The 23,315-nt window shown below is 36.3% G+C and overlaps 1 protein-coding gene across 1 annotated transcript in view; it reads left to right on the forward strand.

Moving 5' to 3' along the window:
• Positions 1 to 23,315, forward strand: part of PDE3B (phosphodiesterase 3B) — an 87,188-nt gene that overhangs the window by 1,919 nt on the left and 61,954 nt on the right. The gene's annotated exons all lie outside the window — the stretch shown is intronic.

Consider the following 23,315-nt stretch of genomic DNA (forward strand, 5'->3'; position numbering starts at 1 on the left):
TGTTCAGCAGAGTCTGGAGGGATTCCCGAAACGCTCACTTTTCTTGAATGGAACTCTGTTGGTTTCTACCTCCCGGAAAACTTTTCAATGAGTCTGTTTTTTTGTAGCGTAACCCTCCATCTGTGTGTGTGGAGTTTGTTTTTATGTGGGGAACTTGCACGTGAACTGCAAGTACATCGAGTTGTGTCGCCGGTGAAACTGGCCTGAGGCTGCTGCAAGTGGATTATCAGACCGTTATAGGAGAGAGAATAAGGGGAGTGTATTTAATAAACGTGCAAAGGAACAGTTTCTGAGAAGGGATTGTTGCTGCAGAGGCCCCTGTCTACTTAAGGTTGTGGCTGAAATCCATGGATACTAAATTAAATTTTCTAATTTTGCTTTGACGTGTATTCCTTAATGCACTTCTTGTGATTGTCAGTGAAACAGGTCTGAGAAAATACGAGGTGAATCTGAAATGGTGAGTGGTTTTCAAGCATTTATTTCCCTGCATTTGCACAACAGAATAATACAGCGGTAATTGTTTTTGGATAAAAGGTTAAATGCAAGTATGCTGTAACAGCCTTCAGAAATAATTTGAAACTTACTGAATGAGCTATCTAATGCATACTGTGACACAAACATTAAATTACTGTACTAGTGTTTAAGGTATGTAGGGAATATTGTGTAGTAATTTACTTTCTCTGTTCCCTTCTGGATAGTAAATGCTGTCTTTCTGCCACATTTGTCTGCAGTACAAAAACTTCAGAAAATGTGGTTTCATTAACCTTTCTAGATAACAGAAGATACTTGTTCTTATGCAACGTACTAAATGCTCCCTTTGATATTTGGCTCACTTCCTAAAGGTATGCGCATATTTCAAGTTAAGGCATTTATTATTCTTTAAGTAACATCATAAATGTCAACCATAACTAAATACATAGAATTTATTGGCAGTACTTAAATCATACGTGTTCATGATAAAATGTAACTGTTTGGTAGACTTCCAGAATTTGATATCTTTGTTATCACTAGAAGTGAACAGAAACAACAAAGAGATCTGAAGTTCTTTGCTTTCCTAATAGTCTATTATACTTTACAATAAATATTTGTCCTTTATGAAGCAGAGTTTAAGTGGTATTCAGAGATATGCGTTTTGCGTAGCATTTTATAAGCATAACACAGGTTAAATCCACTGATCTCCTGTCTGACTTGGAGAGAGATCAGACATTGCAGAGCTGATAAAGTGTCAATTGTTTGGGTGGGGGGAAGAACTAAGTCCATAATGTGTGACTTTATTTGAATAAACACTACAAGTTTTTTTTATTGCTTTCTTGAAACAGAAGGAATGTGTATGCACTTAATGCTTTCCAGAGAGCATTTATTATACGTGTTTTCTTTAAGGACTAAATGCACATTTTGCAGATAATTTTAAAATATTTCAGTATTTCTTTTGTAGTATTAATGTTATAAGAGTGAGTTCAATGAGCATTGTTAGGAGGGTCGGCAGAGTACAAGGAATGTGCTGCAGGTTCACCGTGACAGGAATACTTTGATGAATGAGAGCTAAGTTGCTATTGTGATTCTATTCAAAGTATTTTGTATGATTGTTAGGAACCTCTTGTATGCAGAGGTTTATATGAACCTCTGCAAGCAGGGGCGCTTAAGAACAAAAAAGGCAGATGTATCAAATCATAGAATACGAGGTTGGAAGGGACCTCAAGGATCATCTGGTCCAACCTTTCCTGGTGAAAGCACAGCCTAGGAAAAGTGGCCCAGCACCTTGTCCAGCTGAATCTTAAAAGTGTCTGGTGTTGGGGAATCCACCACTTCCTTGGGAAGGTTATTCCAGTGGCTGATTGTTCTCATTGTGAAAAACTTTCCTCTTGAGTAGATTTTTAGTTGCTCTTTGAGGAAAAAAGGGAATACTAGTATTGACCTTAAGTTTCCAGATGCTTGTTGTTTGAAATTGTCGGGCTCTCTGTCTATGAGAAAATTATTATACTGACCTGACTGTTCTTTTTCATAAATAAGATCAAGCCAGAAACTGTAAGGGGTTTGTGTGCATGGAGGGTGAGAGTGGGGACAACACACAAAGGTATGTGCAACCAGTAGTGTGTGCACACTGGAACTGGATGGAGCTATTGCTCTTTTCTGGGGTAGAAGTGGAAAGAGGCCCTGTGAGCACAGTCCTGTAAATGCTTACTAATTTGAGCAATCCTTATGACAAAGATTTAGATTATTGCTTTCTGTACTTGAACAGGTACGGCAGCTATAAAGCTGGAAGGTTGATAAAATTAATTACCTTTTTCTTACCTTTTATATGAGTGTTCATGCTTAGTTTAGCCACCAAAGTCTACAAATTCATGCTGTGTATGGCTTTTCTGTAGTACATGTGGCTACCAATGTAGTTTGAGGTGGTGGGAAAGAGTTTTGAATAGATTATACTCACATAAAAATTTAAAGATTTACTTAAAAGCTATTAAAAAAAATTAAACATACACATAGAAGGAAGCAATGTGACTAAAATCAAGAGTTAAAAATTATGCAAATACAGTGTCTTTTCTGAACTACTACATTAACACTTATCCTGCTCACAGATATGCATATGATTTTAGCAGTAAACAGGCTTTTTATATTCTTACTTCAGTATTTGCCCTGGACCTAGAGAGGAATTGCTTATTAGCAGTATGGCTGCAGTATTAATTGGTATTATAAATTTTGTGTAGATTATGTTTAGATTATATGTATTAATTGGATGCTAATCTCATAGCTGTACCTACCACTACTGGTATCAAAGGATTTATATTCATTGATTGTTGTCTATTTAGCACTTTGTTATTTTTCTTAATTCTTTTTCCCCCCACATGAAAGCTGTATACGAATTGGGAATCTAAAAGGTGCTTTTCAGTGTTGCAGATTTTCTAAACACTCTATGTCTGAAAAATATTGTAGTAAAAGCTATTTATTCTTTAACATGATGATGAATATGTATTTGAGAGCAAATAACTGTGTGTAGGAACTCATACATAGGAACTTCTCAGATCCAGAAAGAGTATGTGGTTTCTAAAATTTATATTCTTCCTTGAGTAGAGAATAGGCCTTCCTAATTAAATATGTAGGATGTGTGTCCAAAACAGTCTGCAAACAGAGCTAATACTTTTCCTAGTTACCTGACTAGGTTCAAACACATAGGAAGGCTGGGGTATTTCATGGATAGACTCCTTTCATGTTGCACAGAACAGTTGTCCTGTGGTTAGGTTGGTTGTTGAATTGACTGCCACCTTTCCCCAGTTTGTGTTCCAACCTATCTTGTACCTTGGAGCGTTAGCTTAGGAAGATCAGGACTTGATTTGAAAAGTCTAAAATACGTAACTTGAAATGAATGCAGTTCCTTATTTTCTTAGACAATTTAGATCAGTGTCACCTATTTGTGAAATAGATTATACTTTGTCCTTAAGTACTTGGGGGATAAATTTTCTAGTGCAGATACTGTCTGTTAATGTGTATTCTACAGTGTCTTAAAATTGTTACACTCAGATACTGCTTGCAGCCTAGTAACATGTGAGCCTTTACCTGTTGATTGCAGCTAATAACATAAAATGTAAGTCATCTTGCTCTGTATTTAACAAAATAGCTCTTTTGAGATTTTAAGTTATCCCCTAATGATTACAATGTCTGTTACCACAAGTGTACCTGCATGTCAGGATTTGTTTCCGTTGTTAACAGAATCTTCGTATTGGGTTTTTATTGTTTGTCTTGTGGGGAAAATAAAAGTAAAAATGTGTGTGTTGAGCTGTAAATGTAGTCAATTTCAATGGGATGTGACTGAATGCAGGGAATACACAAAGAGAAAGGACTACATGGTGAAAGCAACAGTCTTGGAAGACTGTTTTTCCAACCGTATTTAAGATATGTAGGATTATATTGTTTCTGTCTGGTTTTCTCTGACCCTGACAAAATGTTTTGCAGTAGTTGAAATGTGAAATAAGAAGACTCTTGGGAAGAGTTGCATACTTTTTCTACACACAAATATATACACCTTCTTTTTTTTTTTCATCCTGAAGTTATATTCTTGTAGTATTATACCACAAAGAAAGGATTACTTGAGCACGGTCTGCCCATAGAGACCTGTAGATCGGTCAGAGTTTAAGATGGTATCCTCTGGCAAAGTCACTGCCAGGACCATACTCTGGTTCACAGAGAATGACAAAGAATGCCCTCAGGGAGACTGAGTGCAGTTAAGAACTCTGTTAGCTAAGTTTACCTTAAGCCAGTTTTTAGATATCCAAGGCTTGGTGACAGCTCATGTTCTGGACAGAAAAGTACACTAAAAGCAGGGAAATAAACATGTCTTTAAATTGTCAGTGGAGCGAAGGGTGTTGACTGTTTCTGCAGGTGTGGTTTCTTGGCAAGAAAAGGTAAAAGGAGAAAAGAAGGAGATCAAAGACAACTGCTGTGGAAATATTGGAGAAATTTGGAGGAAGGTGAAGGTGGCATGATACAGGAGTGACCAGAGCGCCAGTAGGAAAGTAATGGAGGAAGCTGGGAGAGAAGGTTCTAAGAACTGTATGATCGACTGTGTCAAAGAAAACTAACAGGATAAATTGGATAAAGTACTAATTTTCAGCTTTGACTAGGAAGGTATTTTAAACTTACGAAAGAAAACTGTAGGGATGAGGAACAAAAGGTTCCTAGGGGAGTCTCTAGAATGGTAAAGAGGACAGCCTCCATGCTGCAGTTCATGAACAGTGTATTTTGTGAGGTTAAATATGAAAGGGAAGAGAATTACAAGGAGTCAGGTTTATTTTCCTGAGGAGGAGACTCATCTTTTGACACAGTGTATGTGTGTGCATGTATATGCCTGACAGTACCATCCTAAACTTGACCAACTGAACTGACTGAATACTATGGCCTTAGAACTTTCAAAGATACCAAATTCCAGCAAGTTTTATGAAAAAAAAAATGAGTGGCAAGTGAAGAGACCCTATGGAATATGCCCCAACATGGAGCAAGTCTGCAGTGCGAGCTGAACTTTACATAAGTAAATGTATTTCATGAGTGAATACCAGAACTGGGGGGTGGGAATTCTGTTAAAGCATGGGGCCTTACTTGACACTTGATAGGAAAGTTGTATTTTTAAAAAAAGCTTTTTTCCGCTGGTTTTAGTTTTCTGATACCTAAAAATGGAAACTTCATGCAGTCTTACCGTCATTCATTTGAACAAATTAACAAAGCCAACTCAGGTCTGGTGTTCAGAAACTAGTTGCTGAAGATGGGAAAGAGTAAATCTTGTACTTTTGTGCAAAGATAAGGATTGCAGACAGGGAAACTGGGAGATGTAGTCTGTTCTGTCATTGATGCAAAAATTTGTGGAGGAAAACAGATGAGAAAAACTACTGCCTGCCAAATAAGAAGGGAGAGCAGATCACAGGAGGTGCAAGCCATTGAATATTTTGCTGGGATCTCACCCATGTTTTTCAGGATAAAACTATGTGGAGAGAGAGCTGAAAGAATAGTTTAAGATGAGAATAAAGAAGAGTGAAAGGAAATATTGAATTTCAACATGCCTTTTTCAGTGGGTGAAAACAATGCTTAGCGAGATAGTATGACACAGCAGAGTAAATTTTGGTGGGGAAAAAAATAATAATGCAACTTTTCTGCAACTCAAATAGCAGGAATGAACATTTAAGGTAAAAGTGAGGGCTTGGATTGGTAAGGGCAGACTGTGTAATATATGAGTGAACATTAATGAAACATAAAAAGGATCAATAACTTTAGGGATCCAGTGGAAGTAAAAGCATACTAGAGCCTTCCAAACAGACAGGAACCATGGATGCTAATAAATTAGAGTTCACAGGGTAACAAGTCAACTGACAGATGATGGTATTTGGGAAGGGGAAGTGCAACAGAAACAGATCGGAGAGATCTGTCCTTAAGGAAGACCAGTTAAGTGAATGGCCTTATTGGCAAATGTGGAAAAATGAAGTGTTTTAGGGAACTAGAGACAACATAACAATGAATGACTGCTGACATAAAATTATAGTTCCCAGAGTGGTTTTATATTTGAAAATGGATCATACAGCTTTGGGAAAGGACATAAATTCAGGCTACTGGTGACCAGGAGTAAGTTTTGATGTGTTGGGCCATCGCTACTTTTTCATAGCTTTTATATGTAGCATGTTCCTTTGAAACAAGTGCAAATTTACTGGAAAAGGGACAAAACAGGGCACAGATATCTGAGTGATTTTTTTACATCCCTCTGTTTGTTTGATAGTTCAAACCGGTGCTGCTATGCAATACATTCATGGCTACCATTGCTAACCTCACTTTGTACAGGAGGTGCGGAAAAAGCTGACATATTACCAATTAAATGACTGATTGAATGCCAATCCTGACAAGTTTTGCTACCCGTTACTGAGTTGCCAACCTTAACTTAGTGAAGGTATTCAGGTTTGCATAAAGGAACATTAAAGGCATATTTGCAGCAAATGGTCCATTTGTTGTTCATTTGATAAATGTTTGTTTTATGGAAAGTTAAAATGATCTTTTTCCTATATGATTTACTATTTTTAAGCTATTCAAGAAATTGAGTAGAAAATGTCCATGAGAAGCTGTATTTGGGTGCTTTGGGTTTGGTTTTAAGAGAGCTTCCCTTTTTTATGAGGAACGTTCTAGGGGTTTTTTTGTCTGAATTAGCAATACAGGTACATTGGTTTAGCTATATCTGTGCTGGTAATAGTAATTGAGAAATATACATGCAGTTTTAATTTGGGGTGAGTACTTTCAGTATACCCATAACGGCCGGTGCTGCTCCCCTGCCCCAGCAGAACTGTACCACTGTTAGGTAGTGATACAGCAAGCCTGTGTCACACCTGCCTGTTTATACCTATTTTCAGTACAGTTTTATCTGCAGAATTCACAATGTAGAATAAACTCTTCTGAAAGTGTGTGAAGCTTAAGGTTTGCAGAGGGAAGTTTTGTCAGTTTTATTGCAATAATAGCTTAACTATGACGCCCTGTGTAGGCACTGTGGTATCAGTGTCTCTTTTAGCCTTCGTTATTGGTCATGTTACATTTTCTCTTTGATTAGATTAAACCCTTTTAACAGGATAGGAGCTAAAGAAAAGGCTAAAAAAGGCATTATTATATCAGGCTTGCTGTCCATGTCTTTAGCATTTTTTTGTTTCAATGTGACCTAAAATTAAAGGCCTGTGTTTACATTTAGGATCTTTTTATTTTTCTTAGTCAGTTTAACATTACAAATTCAATCATAATGTATTTTCTGGGGTTTATTCTGTAGTTATTTTTCTTCTAAGCGTTGTTGCGTGATACCTGTTTGCTACTTCAGGAATATAATTTTGTGCCTTCTGCCTAGTGGATTCTCTTAAAGGATTTCTAAATTTCTGGGTACTCTTAAGTTACTAATATAGGATAAGAAGTAATTTTTTTAAGAACAGGTATCAGTGAGTTTTTCTAGTACTTTTTGGCTTTCCAGAACAGTTTCTATCCTTTCACACAAATTGCTGATGTTTTTCAACATGATGACTGATAAACACTAAACCTCAGCTATCTCATTGTCTTCTGTGTGAGAGCTGTATGGTGGCCAGGGAACCTGGCAGTGTGTGTGCTTTACAGAAGTGAACGGCTTCTTAGCTGGGCTTGTAACTTTGGAAGTGAACTGCCTTTTTGTGAGCTTTCTTGGAGGCAGGGAGTGATCTCTGTATTTATAGGACATCATTAGTAGTTAGTAAAATTCACTGTCATGCATATAGTTTAACAATTCAAACTTCAAAAAGAAAGGAATTTTTTTTAAAGAGACTTCTTAAGTGATTATTGTTTTGATTAACATCCGCACTAGCCTTCATTTCATTTGGTTTGCCACCTAGATAGTGTAATGTGTAAATGCACTCACAAGCTCTTGCAGTTCCATAGTATGCTGCACACTCTTACTCCCTTGGAATAGGATTATCCTCATTACATAGTATGAAATTAAATTTCAGTTAATTTAAACTGCATTTTTGTAGCTACAAGTGTTATCGTCTTAGATGTGGATAGTAGGGGAGGGAAATTTGTGTTGAAACCTGAAGGTGTGATTAGCAGGCTGAAAAAGTTTAGATCCTGCTGTGCCTGTGAAATGCCATCTGCTCTGGCACTGCCCTGAAGGAATTGGCTCAAACTGGAAGACGTAAAGGCACACTAGAACAATTTTACTCTTGAGCAGTCAGATCTGTGAGAAGCAGGCTTTATTTTGCTCAGGGAAAGATGAATGTTGATCTGGGTTATACTGTTTCCATTGAGATTGTGCATACAAAAGTGCATTGAAATGCAGACATACCTGCTGTGTATTGCTGCTTATAGAATGGGGTAAACAAACACAAACAGTAGTGATGAGAGGGGCTTGGTTCTTCCTAACATGTTGGTATAGGATAGAGCAGCACATTTCATGTCTTAGAAAATACAAACAAGCTTGTTTGTGCCCTTTGTCTCTCCTTGTTTCAACTAACTGCATTTTCAGGGCAGCATAGTATCCATGTGGGGATCACTGAAGCACGCTTACAAAGCAAATTTCAAATGAAACTTCCAAGGAGAGAATTTCAATTGATTACGAACATACATGTTTAACTAGGTGTCTTTTAGTCTCTTTTTTTATTATTATTGTGAAGTAGTAAGAAGCTGAGGAATGTTACTTAAGATTTTTCCAATGATTGATTAAATGTAGTATGTTTATCTGAAGTCAAAGTAAGTGGTTACCGTGATGTAAATAACAGCTTTGTGCTGTTATGGCAAAGCGTAGTTGGAAGTATTTTGATTACAAGTATCTGTTAATTTATTTTTATGTAGTTGTAGAAAAGTGTTAATTAGACTCTCTATAAGAGATACTGCCATGGTGAATAAAAAGTAGCAAGAAAGTTTCCATGCCATGGTAATATTGAAAATCTGATTTTTCCTTCTATTTGGAGCTTCTCATTGAACAAGTTTAATTAAGAAAGAATCGTTTAGAACAGCTTTTGTGTTAATGACCTGTCTTTGTCATCATTGCTTTTAATTAATTTATTTTTTATAACTGGCAGACAGTTCATTAGATGCCAAAGAATTTTTAAAGGAGCTTGAATATAATAGGTTTGCAAGTGATTTTCCATGATGTCAAGATGAAAGTTAGAAAATGGGAGTAGATGAGGAGAGACAGGTGCTGACTATTGCTTTTAAGTGTGGCCTGTTTTCAAATGAGAGATGAGACAATGACTGTCATATCAGAGACATCTGCAGAATGTTGTGAAGAAGAAAATATAGTGTTTCAGTCAGTGTGAAGGATAACAATTTTTTATGAAGACTAAAAATCAAAACTAATTAAAAGTCTTTAAGCTTCAGTCAGTCTTGTTAAAACTGAGTAAAATTCTGTGCTTACATATGAAATTTGTGTAATCCATTTAATAAGATCATTAAAGATAAAATTTCAGGACAAACTAATCTAGAAACTGGTGTTGTATCTGTAAATATGAAATCGATATCCTGTTCAGGAAAGCATCTTACAACTTTAGAAACGACTCAAACTGTGTCTCATAAAAAAAGAGATGCCATTTAGACATTAACTGCAAAAGAGAATGCAGTTTTAATAATGAACCTATAAAGGTATATAGTTAGTCTTACGTAATTTTTCCTGTGAGACTAAAATTTCATTGCTAAAGATCTGTAAGTCTTCTATACTTGTCTTAAAGGTTATTCTAGTAGGAAGCTCCCTAGAGTCAGCAGAACTCTTTATGCTTTCAAGTGGAAAAGAACATGTATTTAAGGATTGAGATTGTAGTTCTTACTTGTTTAAAAATTCACAGGGTTTAATTTAATTTATAACTTTAGCCCTCTAGTAGCAAGTGTTAACAATCACAAATTAATACATTCTTAAAGCTATGTTCCTTTCACCTGACTGATGATGGACAGGATTGGTGTGCTTTTAGAAAATGGGCCTTGAAAGTACAAGAAAAATAATTTCTCAGGACATCAATGTTCAGTAGTAAATTGCTTGCTTGCTTGTCTTTTTTGAACCATCATTTACCTTTCTCTTTCCTTGTCCTTACCTGTTTTTAATTTTATAATTATTTTAGCTTCTCTTCCTACCAGTGTGTTCTTTCTCCTTCAACATGTTACAAGATCAGTAACATATCTTGGTCCAAAATTACACGTATCTTTCAGCAAAGACATAAAAATGTTCTGGCTGAAAGCACTTCTTTAGAAACCTAGTAATGAAATTATTGTTTAAAAAACCCCACACTTATGTAGAACATTTGGTAACATACAATTTATAAAATATATTAAATATTTCCTTGCATTTACGGCATAAAAATGTTTCTAGAATCTCTTCAGTACCATGTAAATGTCCATTATTGAAGAACGATACATAAGTAGACTACATTTGAAAAGGTGTGTGCATTTATTTTGACATACTCGTACAGACCTTGTCCTTTACCTTGATACTATACAATATTGTAAAGGTCTTTGTTTTTTCATTTTATCATTTTAGTCCTGCAAGTTAGATGCAAGGTGCTTACTCGCCTGCTTCATTCTCTATAAGCATAACTGCAAATTTATTTGTAAGATCTGAGCTCTTAATATGTAAGCTTTTGCAGTTAGGAACTTACTCTTTGCTGCCCAAAGAGAATCTGTATGTCTGCGTGGTTTCAAAGCTGAAAACAACCCTCTGTTTATTTCCTGGATAGAGGGGACAAAGGTTGTCTAGGTTTTTGGGTTTTCTTTTGTTTGTTTGTGTGTGTTTTGGGGGTTTTAGGTTGTTGGGTTTTCTTTTTGAGAAGACTAAGCCTTTAGCCATCTCGTTTATGTTTTGCCTCTTTCCTATTGTAAACAAGTGAGGAAGGAGAAATAGGAGTAGTATTAGCTCAAGTGCTGCAGCTGTAGCAAGAGTAGATGGCTGACTAATGATAATAGGGAATGAACTGTGCCTTAAAAAATAAATACTGAGTATCTTACTCCCTTCATTTCTCCATTCAAAATGGAAGGAAAGAATTACAGGATTTGTATTTGTTGATGTACCTTCCTGCAATCTTTGAGAGCTTTAAGAAAGCTTTCCCTGATCTTTATAATACTGAAATTCATATACAAATTTAATTGAAGTATTTCATTCTGATTACAGCTATGGTTGCAACAGGGCGAGTAGGAGCAGAGGAATATTTTCTGTCCTGATGTCTTGAGCTTTATTTGCCTCCACAAGGCAAGCAAATTTAACTGGACTTTTGTAGAATTTTCTTTTTTGAAGGAAATTTTGAACTTTAGTTCCAATTTTTGAGTAGTACTTTGTCTCAACGTGTCTGTTAGATTCCCAGCTGTGTCCCAGGTCTGTCTTTTTCTTCCCATGAACTCTGCTTCATTTTTTGAGACATTCTGCAGTGGTACCCCTGCCAATTACAGGAAGAGGGGTAAGCCAAGAAAAAAAAGCAGTGACTTCCCTGCATCTGTCTTGTCATGAGTGTCATTTGGGAGGTTATCTAGCTTGGTGGAGAGAGCTGTATTTTTCTTCTCGTGCCCCAGTCAGGGTATAGCTGGAGAAAAAATGTATATCGTGATGGTGGATTCCATAGTTGCTGGACTTGTATAAGGTGGATAACAATTCTGAGTATTGAAAAAGTACTAAATTGTTAGTAACTGGGTAGACTTCCAAGCTTTATAGAGGCTAGCCTTCTATGCAAAATGGTCTTGTTATGTATCAGCTACATAACTGAAATGGTTAAATCATTTGATGCCTGTGTTTATGTTTAGATAGTGCCTTCTGACAGAACTTGTATGTGGATGTTCCTCCACTTGGTTCTAATCCAGACATCTAAAACCTCATTTTATTGAGGATGTCCTCAGCAACCATTTTATGTTTTAGTTTTGGAGAACCTGTCTCAGCCTTGAATCCCATAACCTAAAGACATCATGTGGCTCATGATTTTTCTCAGGGATTCCTGATCAGCTGATGAGTAGAGTTGGGGTGGGAATCTTTTGTATCTCAGCATAAACCTGCAACAATAGTCTCACTAGCCTGTGTTGGTTTGCTTCCCTCCCCTACAGGGATATTTGGGTTCCTCAACATGCCTTGTGCAATCACAGGTTTTCTGCCTATCAATGCCTCTTCATCCCTGAAACTTCTTGATCTCTTTCTGGAATGTCCATGATTACATACCAGATAATGTATTTTTTTTTTCTGAGCTGGCTTTCCATTCCATTGAGGAACACAGGCTATTGGTAAAGGAAACATTTATTTCTTTTTTTCTTCTGCCCTCCTACCTACTGTGTGGGTACTGCAACATCAGAATGAAGAGTAATGCAGGTGTACGGCAAGAAGCTAAGAAGTGATAACAGAAGAAAACTATACTAATAGCATAGAAAAGCCTGCTGATGGAAACATCTGCATTTAGAGAACATCATTGCTGAGATGCTAACAACTAGTTAATTACCAACTAAGCAGAGCATCAATCATATTGTGAAACGTGGTAGCCCTTTTATGTTTCTTATTTCCTACAAAAGTATGGTGGCCAGTGCATAACTGCATACTGTTCTTCAGAGTTTTATTACAGGCCACTCATTTGCCTGTACCCCTGGACTTTTTGGATTAAAACTTCATATTTTGTGTTTTGGAATTTGGGTAAGTTATGATACTAGATTTTAAGAAGGTTTCCCAAGAAACTGGAGGATCCATGATGTATTTGAAAGAATGAGACTTCCACTTACTGGAAAGTCAGGGCTGCTTTAGATCTCCTTTTAGAGTGGTTCTAATTTGATATGAACCTGGCCTCATGAGTGAGTAAGCTTTTGTGAAAGAAATAGTGAAGAGTCCCTAATGTTGCCTCCTCCCTGCACCTTCACATTTTTGATACCTAGTTCTCTTTAGTGGCCAGGAAGCTGCTGTGACAGGTTGTTCTGGCTGCCTGTGGGCTGTCTATTTCAGAATGCTTTAGGGGATTTCCACTTAAAATTACACTGGTAGGCCAGTGAAGGTGGGAGACTTTTTTTCAGCAGTATGTCTCATGTGTATTTTGCCTTGGTGAAGCATTGCCTAAAATTTTTAAACAAAATATACTACTTCTATGTTGCCTTCTTGCTTTTTTTGTGCCCTGCAACTATTTCATAGTACAGAAAACCAGTTACGGTTTACACCAGATAAGCAACAATGTCAGCAAATAAAGGCTTTGTGCTTGTTTTGTCTTTATTCATGTCCCGAAATGACCCAAGTTCAAATTCACATTTAAAAATAAAACTTAAAACTGTCTTTTTTGCATGTGCAATATATTGTCAGAAAGGCCAGCATTTGCATTTTTTTAACAATTTTTTTCCACCAGAATCTGCAGTTTCCCTGCAAGATAGCTCACAGATGAGATCCATGCTCTACATATTTTTTTTGTTAAGCTCAAAATGTGATTTTTGTTTTCCTGGCTGTATACAGTAACTGTTCTGTGACAAATTTTTAAAACATGCTTCCTAGTTATATATGAATACACATCTTTTTGAAGTGAATGAGCGGTAGTTAGATGCATCCTCTTGATGTTTGTATCCAATTTACTTTGAGTATAGTACAAAATGAGGAAAATTCTGGAACTATAAAGCTAAAACCATTCAATGAAAATCAGAGATACGGGTAATTTGGTGTTTTATGTAAGATCTGCAGGTGACTAATTTTCTTAAACTTAACATGTGGCAGAAACTTTCAGTAGTGCAAACGCAAATTGAAAGATATGTTACGCTTTTTTAAATTTTAGATGATGTTTTCTTTCTCATGTTTTTCCTTCTCAGTTAAAAAGAAAATGCAATGTAGACAGCTACTGCAAAGGTGAGAAAATTAAAGAGGCACGCAGAAAACGCTATTGTAAAAGTTAATTTATAGATAGGCTTGGTTAACTGTGAAGATGTTAGTCAAGGGTTAAGCTCAGTATTTTTCGCTGGCTGCCGAGTGAAACAGGATGCAGTGACTACATTGTCAGACTGCTGGTGTGAGTGCAAACAGATGAGGAAATGCTGGATCAGGCACTTCAGCAACTTGGGCTGTTACCGAGGAAACCGCTTGCGTCATACTTGCCAGCAATTAGCTTACAGTTCTTTTATTTTTGATAGTGTTGCAAGCTGGACTCGACTGTTACAAAGGAAAAGACTGGCTTCATCTCAGACTGTTTGGTAGTGACTGCTGCTGTGGTGCTCATGCAAATTTGCAAAGAGTTACTTTGGATACATTGTAAAATTATTTAAACTCTCCAGCTTACTTCTCCAAAGAACACTGTAGTTGTGCTTGATTCTGAAAGATGTGCAATCAAATTTTTGTGATCTGTATGAAAATTTAACCTCTAAAGCAAGGGATTCTTTTCCTAAATACTTTTTTCCTCCGTTGATTAAAATTCAGTAACTTACAGTGGTTACCTAGCCACTAATATAAACCAGTTAGTGTTGCAAGCAGTATGTGTTTTATCTCAGAAAATCATCATGTCTTCTGCATTTCACTTACAGTGTAAACAAATTCACAGTAACTGCTTTAATATTGATGTATGTTGTTAGTATGAGTATTGCCTTATGGCTACTTATGGCTGGTTATTTTTTTACAGAAAAAAACCATGCAGTCACCAACAGGTTAAACCAAGAAGAGTGTGTGGAGTTTGTTGTTGTGTTGTTACACAGGCAAACACATAAATAAACTTGGATTTTAAACGGTGGCTAAAGGCTAAACTTGCTAAAATGCCAAAGTTAATATAGAATACGCTTGTGTTCCTGTGTTTTTGTGAACATTAAAAAGCTAACATATTTTAAATGTTTAAATACTAGGGTTTTCAAGTTACTTTGGAATAATTCTTCCATATAATAATACCCCTGCATTTTCTTCATTTTTAAAAGAATAACTTTGACAGTTCATCAGTTAGAGCTGTGTTAGTATCTGAAAGGTATACACAAAGCTCCTGGTGGGGAAAAGTCAAGCAACCAAATCACCAAACCTCCCTGACTCTACCCCCACCCCCCAAAAAAACAAACAAACAATGCAACAACTCCCCCCCCCCCCCCCCCCCCCCCCCCGAATCCTTGAATACAAGGCTTAGAATTATTTGTTCCTGCACATTTATGATAATTAACTTAGCTGTAAAATACTGGCAGTCCCTATTTTTAAGACATTTTTCACACTCAGCCAGTGTCATCTATGGTTAGTTGGTCACTGGGGTTGCATTTCAAATGGTGATCACTGTCTACCTGGTCTCGGATCTTCATACAGGATCCTCTTCAATTTTATTTTATTGTAAAAAGAAATATACATTGTGTATGGGTGGCAGTGGCTAAAGCACTGGGATGCCTCTATAAAGGAAAAGCAACTGGTTTTGCTGCTGGTTCAAAATAGTGTTACTGACATTGCTAACACGTTGTGTGTAGCCACTGCTTGGTGTGTGCTTTATCTGGTATGCATTTGTATTAGCTCAATTGCCAAGTTATGAAGTCTTACCATTGAATTCAATGAGTACTGAAATTTAAATCTGTGTGATTATTAAAGAGCTAATGTAGGTGTCGACAAAGCAAGATCTGGAAACTGCAGATTTTGAATTGTAAATTTTGTCCTTCTTCTTTATCCCTTCAATTCTACACAGTAAAATGGAGGTTATGGTGTCATCAGGTCACTGTTGGGCTCTATGAGTGTATGTCCAGTAACTTTGCCATTTCTTTAGGGCGGTGCCTGCAAATTACACAATACATCAAACATATATAATATTTTGTTTTATCCCCATTTAGATCTTCAGCCCTGTAAGCCTTGTTAGTCTTCCTTCAATTAAGGAGATGGGAATTACAAGTTCACATACTTATTTTTCTACATAACTTTTAATATTGCTTAGATATGTGAATTTAATCTTCATTCTGGCACTTGTTAGCTATTTCAAAGTGCTTTTATGAGCTGACAACATTTGATTGTTTTCTGAATGTCCTATTCTTAGCCAGACTGGTATATATGCGTGTTTCAAAAGATAAATCTGTAATAACAGGTGGAGCTGCAGCATAGTAGGACACTACTTGGCTGTTTCATCTTTCAGTCATTCTGTGAAGTTTTGTGTGATTCCTGAGCAAACATTTGGTTTATATCTGTTGTAGTATCCTGACTTTGTAAGTCTGCTTGTCTAATATAGTGTGTTCTGTAACTTTTAAAACCAGTCAGATAGGTGGGTGTTATGAAAGAGAAGAGGGATTAAGGTCTCTTCCATCTTTTCCTGATTGTGATTTTTACTGAGGAAAACAAATCAGTAAAATGTTCTTTGCAAATCTTATGCTGTGAGTTATTTTGTAGAAAATTTCAATTAAAGCATCAAATGACTGACAGTCCATCGTTTGTTTTTGTATATAGCTAAAATGGCCAGCAGTCAGATCACCTTGTATGGATAGGTTTGTGCATCAGGAGTATTTAAATGCTTTTCTGAGCAACACAAAGGTGTTTTTTACTTTGATTCATTTTCTCATCATATGGTTATGTTCCTAAATGATCATTAGAATCACCTAAGATGGGCAGGTTTTTTTAAAACTTAGTTACTCCCATTGTCTAATTTGAATAACTTTCTTCCATGTCTTTTCAGTTTCAAACCATCTTTGCCAGTAATGTGTTTTTGGGGTTTTTTTGTTTGCATGTAATCGTTAGGCTCAATAGAGGAAATTATGTAGACTTCTGTTCAGCAGCCCCTTTCTCCTGGTATTAAAATCTACCTCTTTCCTCTTTTCCTCTGGAAGTTTCTTCACAGCTCGACCCTAGGACATCACAAGTTCAGTGTGTGCAGTACACCTGTCATTGGCTTCTTTGTTTAGGATTTTCAGAGGATAAAAACTAGGAGGAATTACAGAGAGGTGTGCCTTAGCCATCTCTAAATTTTCCTGGCATGTCACAAGTTTTCCTTTACTCTCTGTGATTTTCATCATTTCATTTATTGCCTGTATCCAAGCAGGTAACTTGTTTCCAGTTTCTTGAGTGTCAGGCTTTCTCTTGATGTGTTAGGTATCCACATAGAATTTGAGTCCTTAATTAATCAATAGAATGCAATAATGACCTAAAATCTTGTGCAATGGAGAGCTTGTTTTTCCTTTTCATTGCCTTAGATTACAGTTGCAGATGATTTTCTCAGTCTTCATATGCCACAATGGTTTTCTTCTGGGATACTAATTTTATAAACAATTCTGACTAAAATGTTGTGTCCTCTGTGTATTGTAGCTATTCAGAGGAAATGTTTTTACTAAGATGCCCATTGGAACCTGACTTCAGTGGCTTTGAAGGTCAAGTGACACAGTGATATCAGTAACTTTTCTATACTTCCTTTTTTCTTTTTTTTTTTTTTGTTTTTTTGTTTTTTTGGCATTTGGGAATGCTGAACTCTTCTCCCTCACCCCTCCTTCCTCATTGTTCCTTTACATTTTGGTGTTTTGTGGTTTGAGGGTTTTTTTGCTGGTAATACCAGCAGCAGAACTCACTAAAATGCATGATAGTCAGCTGAAAGCTACAATTGCAGTGCAAGTCTTGATTAAAATTTTGAGTTCTGAGGTCAGAGCTTGATAATTTTCAGATGCTAAGAATTATGTTCAATTTAGATTAATTTTTATGTAGTCACAAAAAAGGATTTTTTTAATTTTATTTTGACCTTCAGATGCATCATTTCTAATATGAACACCTCTAGTCAAATGTTCCAATTCCCTGAATGCTTTGTGGTGCTTCCCCTTGAAAGGAGTGGTCCTTCTCAGCACTGTCCGTTCATTCCTTCCCTGGCACCATCCCCCTTTGTGCTGACACAAGCATGCACGAGACTACACAGCGAACTAAATTGGGGAACTAATCCCTGTTAAAAGTAATCAGTTCTTTTTGTAGTTCCTTGCCACGTTGTCTACATGAATGCTTTTGCTGTAGAAGGGAAGGGAGTGACACAGGGATGGGAATGAGCAGCTGAGGGAGGGCAGGACTGCTCCTTTCTTGTGGCAATGCCAAGTTGTACTGATTTGAGGGAACTAATGGCACTGCAGCATAAAGAATGGATGTGTTGGAACTTCCCAGTAAATAAGTCAAAAAAGCATCCCCTCACACCCAAAAGCCTCTGTATTTTTTCATGTCTTATGTGAACTGTGTATTTTGCATTTGTCCACTTGAAATAAAAAGAACAGAATGCTTCAACATTGGGTAGCTGAAATAGAGCAAATGGGTACTTAAAATGTAAGGTATTAAGCAATTGCAGTCAGGTGTGGTACCATGCTTGCAACATCCAACATTATACACAAAGTTTTCACAAAGACCTTGACAGGAAAGGAAAAATCAGAAAATTTAGATATCTAAGTTAAATTTGTACAGTAAATGGGGCAGAGGGTTCTTTTGAAAAACAATTTGTGGTGACAGAATCATACCACATTCATATGTGAGAACAGAATGAACGGATAAAGGACACATGTGACTCAGATTCTTCCTAATACCTGAGTATGTGGCACTCATTTAAAACAGGGCTTTCATACTGTTGTGTTTATGTGAAAATTCTTCATTATTTTCAGAGTGAAGTAAAAGGAAAACATTATACAACTGTAACAACACTTTTGTGAGTCACTTTACAAGTCTTGGACTCACATCAATCCATCATGCTTCTGTCTACAGGACTATGTAATACGGTAGCGGAGGGAAAATGTTGCCTTAGAATATGGAAGTGGATGTCGACTCATGCTGAGTCAAGAAGTAGGTCTGTCCCTTTCTGATGCTTCTAGGTATTTTGATGATTTCTCTGCTTACTTTTCTGGGTACCTGGTTTCTGATAAAGTAAGTTGCTACAGTAAGAAAGCTTCAACCCAGCTTTTTGCAGTAACCCTCCTTGGCTCTTAATTTTCACATTGCCAAAAAAGTCACATATGTGACAGCAAGAAAAAAGAAAATGTCATCAAAATTACAGTTTCTTATTAATAGTTCAAGCCCAGACTGAAATTCATGGGACAAATAGGTCCTATGGCTTTGTTCCTGCCAGCTTGAGTTCTATCTCATTTACCATTTTCTATAATATGGAATTATGCAATCTAATCATGTATCACTCATTCCTCACATAGTAAGTCTGAGTCTGTGATATGCTCATTTTATAGAGGTGTTTGCTTATATGTTCTGTCCATCATCCCAGTAGAATCACCAATGTAAAAGGCATTAGCTACAATTATATTTTTTTGCAGAAGGAGTTGGCAGTGGAGAAATGGAAGCAGGCACACCACATGTCTTGTTTCAGCTTTTGAATAAATTTGTCTATTGAGGTGCACACACAAATGAGTTCAGGTACTTGCTTCTGCTCTGAAGTTTTTGATTTTTCTTCTGCTGCATGTTGGAGGTTTCTGATCAAAGAGAAAATCTTATGAAAATGCCTGCAGCCCTGCTGCTTGGAGTTGTTAGCTCTACACTGTTATGAAATCTGAAATATTAGATCTTGCATTGTGCAACTAATAATGCTTTCCTAATATAAGGACAGTTTATCATCACCTAATTAATTTTTTTTTTTAAATAATGTTCAGGAAGATAAAGCAGAAATTTGCCCTTTATTAAGTTCGTATTTTTTGAACCAAAACATTAACAAAAATGTTGATTAAATAGTTGCTTGACAAAGATTAAATAACACAGAAGAAGTGAGAGGGAAGTGAAAGGAATGATGAACTGGGGCGACTTTAATCACGTAAAGAAGAAACAAGACTATAGAAGCATAAAGTTTGTAAATAAAGCCTGATGTCAGGCTGAATTTGCTTGGTAATTTTTTTTGATCTTCCATACCAATTATTCCTAGCCAGAAGATGGAGTTAGAACACTTATGTCAAAATAAGGATTTAGCAATTCTTAGGGCTTTATCTATTTGCTAGTGATTGTATAAGTTCATCTGTTTTCGACAGTGCTGTATGAAGTATGAAGGGATGTGCAGGGTCCTCTGTCACTGGAATTCCTAGAACATGGTCTGTAAGATCTTTAATAAGTATGGCTAGCTGGTAGAAATATATTGAAAAGTTAAAACAGTATAAAAGCCTTTTCAACTGAAAACATTATTCAGAATATATTGCAAGAAATAGTTGAGGGGAATTATTTATTGACTGAGACAGTTCGACAAGCACTCCTGAAGAGTGTAAGAGTGGCCCTTAGCAGTCATCCATTGTCATGACTGCAAAAAGGTATAATGACCCTACAACATCTCAAGAAAAGGAGTACAGAAACAACTGTTTGTGTTGGCTTTAAAACAGCTGTATCCCATGCTGCTAATGGTGTAACTGAGACAATTCACAGCGTACTCTGAAACCTATCAGGAATTTGGGTGCCCATGGGTGGATAGTTTGTGTTGAATTCCATTCTGCCATTAATCTTTCTGATTAATTGAACATTTGGACAAGTAACCCACAAAGCTTAAATATATTGCCAAAACTCCTTGTTGTGGCAGATGAACTGTCAAAAATTGAATGTTCTGTGAATTTTAGCTAAAGTTTTTTATAAATGGTCAATGCTGACAGGGATATAACCCAAGGCCAGACTGGACAATTCTAATCAGTTTTCCCTGTCTTTCCCTGCCTTATTTTCTATGCTGCACTATCTGGGGGCCTCCAGTCAAAACCTGATCTTTCTTATATGTTAAAGGCTGTGTTCTCAATGCACATGTACTGTGTGCTGATTTAATTAATTAATTTTGTTACAGTCCTGTATGGGTTGAGGAGAATTAAAGGTTACCCTTTTATCTATTGGACAGAAAAATGTATCAAACAGAAGCAATTTCAGGATCTCCTAAGTGTTTGATTGTATTGGCATTTAATACAGCTTAATCCACAATAAGATTACAGTTTTGTTGCTATGTCAAAATGCTAAAAAAGCATTTGTATTTATTACATTTCATTATATAAAATAGACTTTTATTCTCTCTTTTCTTGGCACACTTACAAAGCAAGGGATTCCTATTTTGCAAAGGTGCTCTAAAGGTAGCAGTTTTGGAAGATATAATTTGTCAGAGAATTTCAACAAAATATTCAAAATGTTTTAATTTTTCACTATGAAAACTAGGAACATTGAGATTATCATGAATACTGCTTAGTGAAATGATACGGATTTTTTGTTTTGTTCATTCCATAACTTCTTGGAGTGCTTTGTGTAGCTTTATTTTTTTATTTGATTGAAGGATCGGTGTATTCCTCTGTGTTAGTACTTTAGTAATGATTGTTAGAACACTTACTTCAACGTTAAAAAAAAAAAATTAAGAAAAAGCAAATCCACATACACTTAATTTCAAAAATCTTATAAAAAGGAAGAAATAGAATGCCTGAAGTTCACAAAACGTGCTTTTCCTACCCCATTTTCAGATCGGTGTATTTAATGACTGACTTGTTAGGATGTGTCTAAATATTGTGAAATGCCCTGTATGTTTGCACTGAATCTCATAACTTCAAAGAAGCCACACAACTTTTTTATATTAGCAAAAATGTCAATGTCAAAAATATAACAAAAAACTTTGAAATTAAATTACAGCTTTTGCATATTGACATTTAAAACATATTTAGTATTCTGACTAGTTTTATAACCTATATGACCTGTACAGCATGCTTTTGTTTAAGCAGCTTGTAATCATTTTTAGTAATCATTTGTACACACTGAGAAACCGCATTTTCTGGTTTGCAAAGTAGTAGCTCCCTTTCTGTGTCCTGAGGCAATTAATTAAAACTGTTTAAGTGTGATAGTGAGTGTTAAAATTGTTCAAACGTAATAGAGTCAGTCTTACAGTGTTTGCAATAACAATTTTCCACATCACTTTTTTTTAAGCGCCAATATTTTTTTGTTATTGAAGAGTAAATCAATTGAACTGTTCCATTCTGCAAATGAATCGGCATTTCTTTTGTAAGTAGCCTTTTCTAGTCTTAGCCAATTAATTTTTGTGAACTCCAAGTTGAGCTTCCTCTAAACATCTTTCATTGTTATAGCTTTAATCCTGAATTTGCACTACTTGAAATCATAGTCCTTACACAAAGCTAAAGCATCTTTTAGTTATGTAAATGTATCCCTATAGTTTATGTTACAAGACAAAAAGTGTTTAAGAAATAATTTCCTTTCTCCTATTTTATCTTCCTGTTAAATACTAACAAAATACTGTCCCATGCTGTCAGATACCTGCATTTGGTGAGGAGTTTTTGTTTCCTTGCCACAGATGCCTGTTTTCCAGGTCACCCCTAAAGTGGCTATTCTGATCGTCTTTTTGGGTGCACCACTGTAGGTTAACTTATTGGCAATATAAGCCTTTATTAAATTATGTCTGTAGGATTTTATAAATGTATAAAAATTTACAAATGTGCATGTACATTGTATGTGTTTAATTCAAGTACCTTTTTGTCATGTGATCATCCATCCCTAGTATCTTTGAATTCATTGGCTTGTTTCAGTTAAATATGACAGAGGTTAATCATCCTGAATAATACATTTCCTGTAAGTTTCATGAAAATCTGTAGCCAGCAAAAGAAGAGAGCCTACTAGCACCCTCATTATGAAAAAGACTGAAGAAGCCACAAAAGACAGATGGAATGAGTACTCTAAACACAGGAAAACGGGGCATTTGGAGCTTGCGATTCCAAGTTGCCAGGTAATCTAGGCATAAGACAAAAGTTCCTGCCAGGTAGTCTAGTCACGAGCCAAAAGTTTCGAGGATTTTGTCACTTGTGCTCCTCACAGAATTACTTACCTCTTTTTCTGAAAAAGTGTGTTTACTGTTCTGATATGGCTTGTTGAGATGTTTTGTTTGAGTTTTGGGAAGATGGTCTATGTAGTGAAGCATGACAGCATATTTCCTGTCACGTTACAGGATTTAATTTACTGCTCTTCAGTCTTTACCAGTTACAGAAATAAGCTGTCTAGCGGTGACAGCTCCAAGGTAAATGAAATGCTGTCTCATTTATTGGCTGATTTATTTATGCTCTGAGCCTTTCTAGCAGTAGACTATAACTTTTTTTTCTTGTTTGTAGCAGATTGCTAAATGGGAATGGCAATGGCCATTGTTTGATGGAGGCACTCAAACAGGTTTTGACTGAGCATGAGGCATGCTTCACTGCTGTTGCTGGGATGTGAAAGCAAGTTCTCACTGGTATTTTATTTCGTGTTGTACCTATTCAGAAGTAGAAGAATAGGTCACAGTCCATTCTTTTGGAGCCCTGAATAGTAAAATGGACAGCAGATAAAAGGATGTAGTAAAGAAGCTTGCTTTTCAGGGAAAAGATGAACTTTCATAGAATTTCTTTTCTCAGAATGATCAGAAAGCCTAAAGTTCTATTAACATCAATTCCCACTCATTTTCCTCAGTGTTTTCTGATACTCCGAGGTGGGTTTTTTTCCCCCT

Source organism: Falco cherrug, chromosome 10 (assembly GCF_023634085.1).
Source record: "Falco cherrug isolate bFalChe1 chromosome 10, bFalChe1.pri, whole genome shotgun sequence".
NCBI classification, from domain to species: domain Eukaryota; kingdom Metazoa; phylum Chordata; class Aves; order Falconiformes; family Falconidae; genus Falco; species Falco cherrug.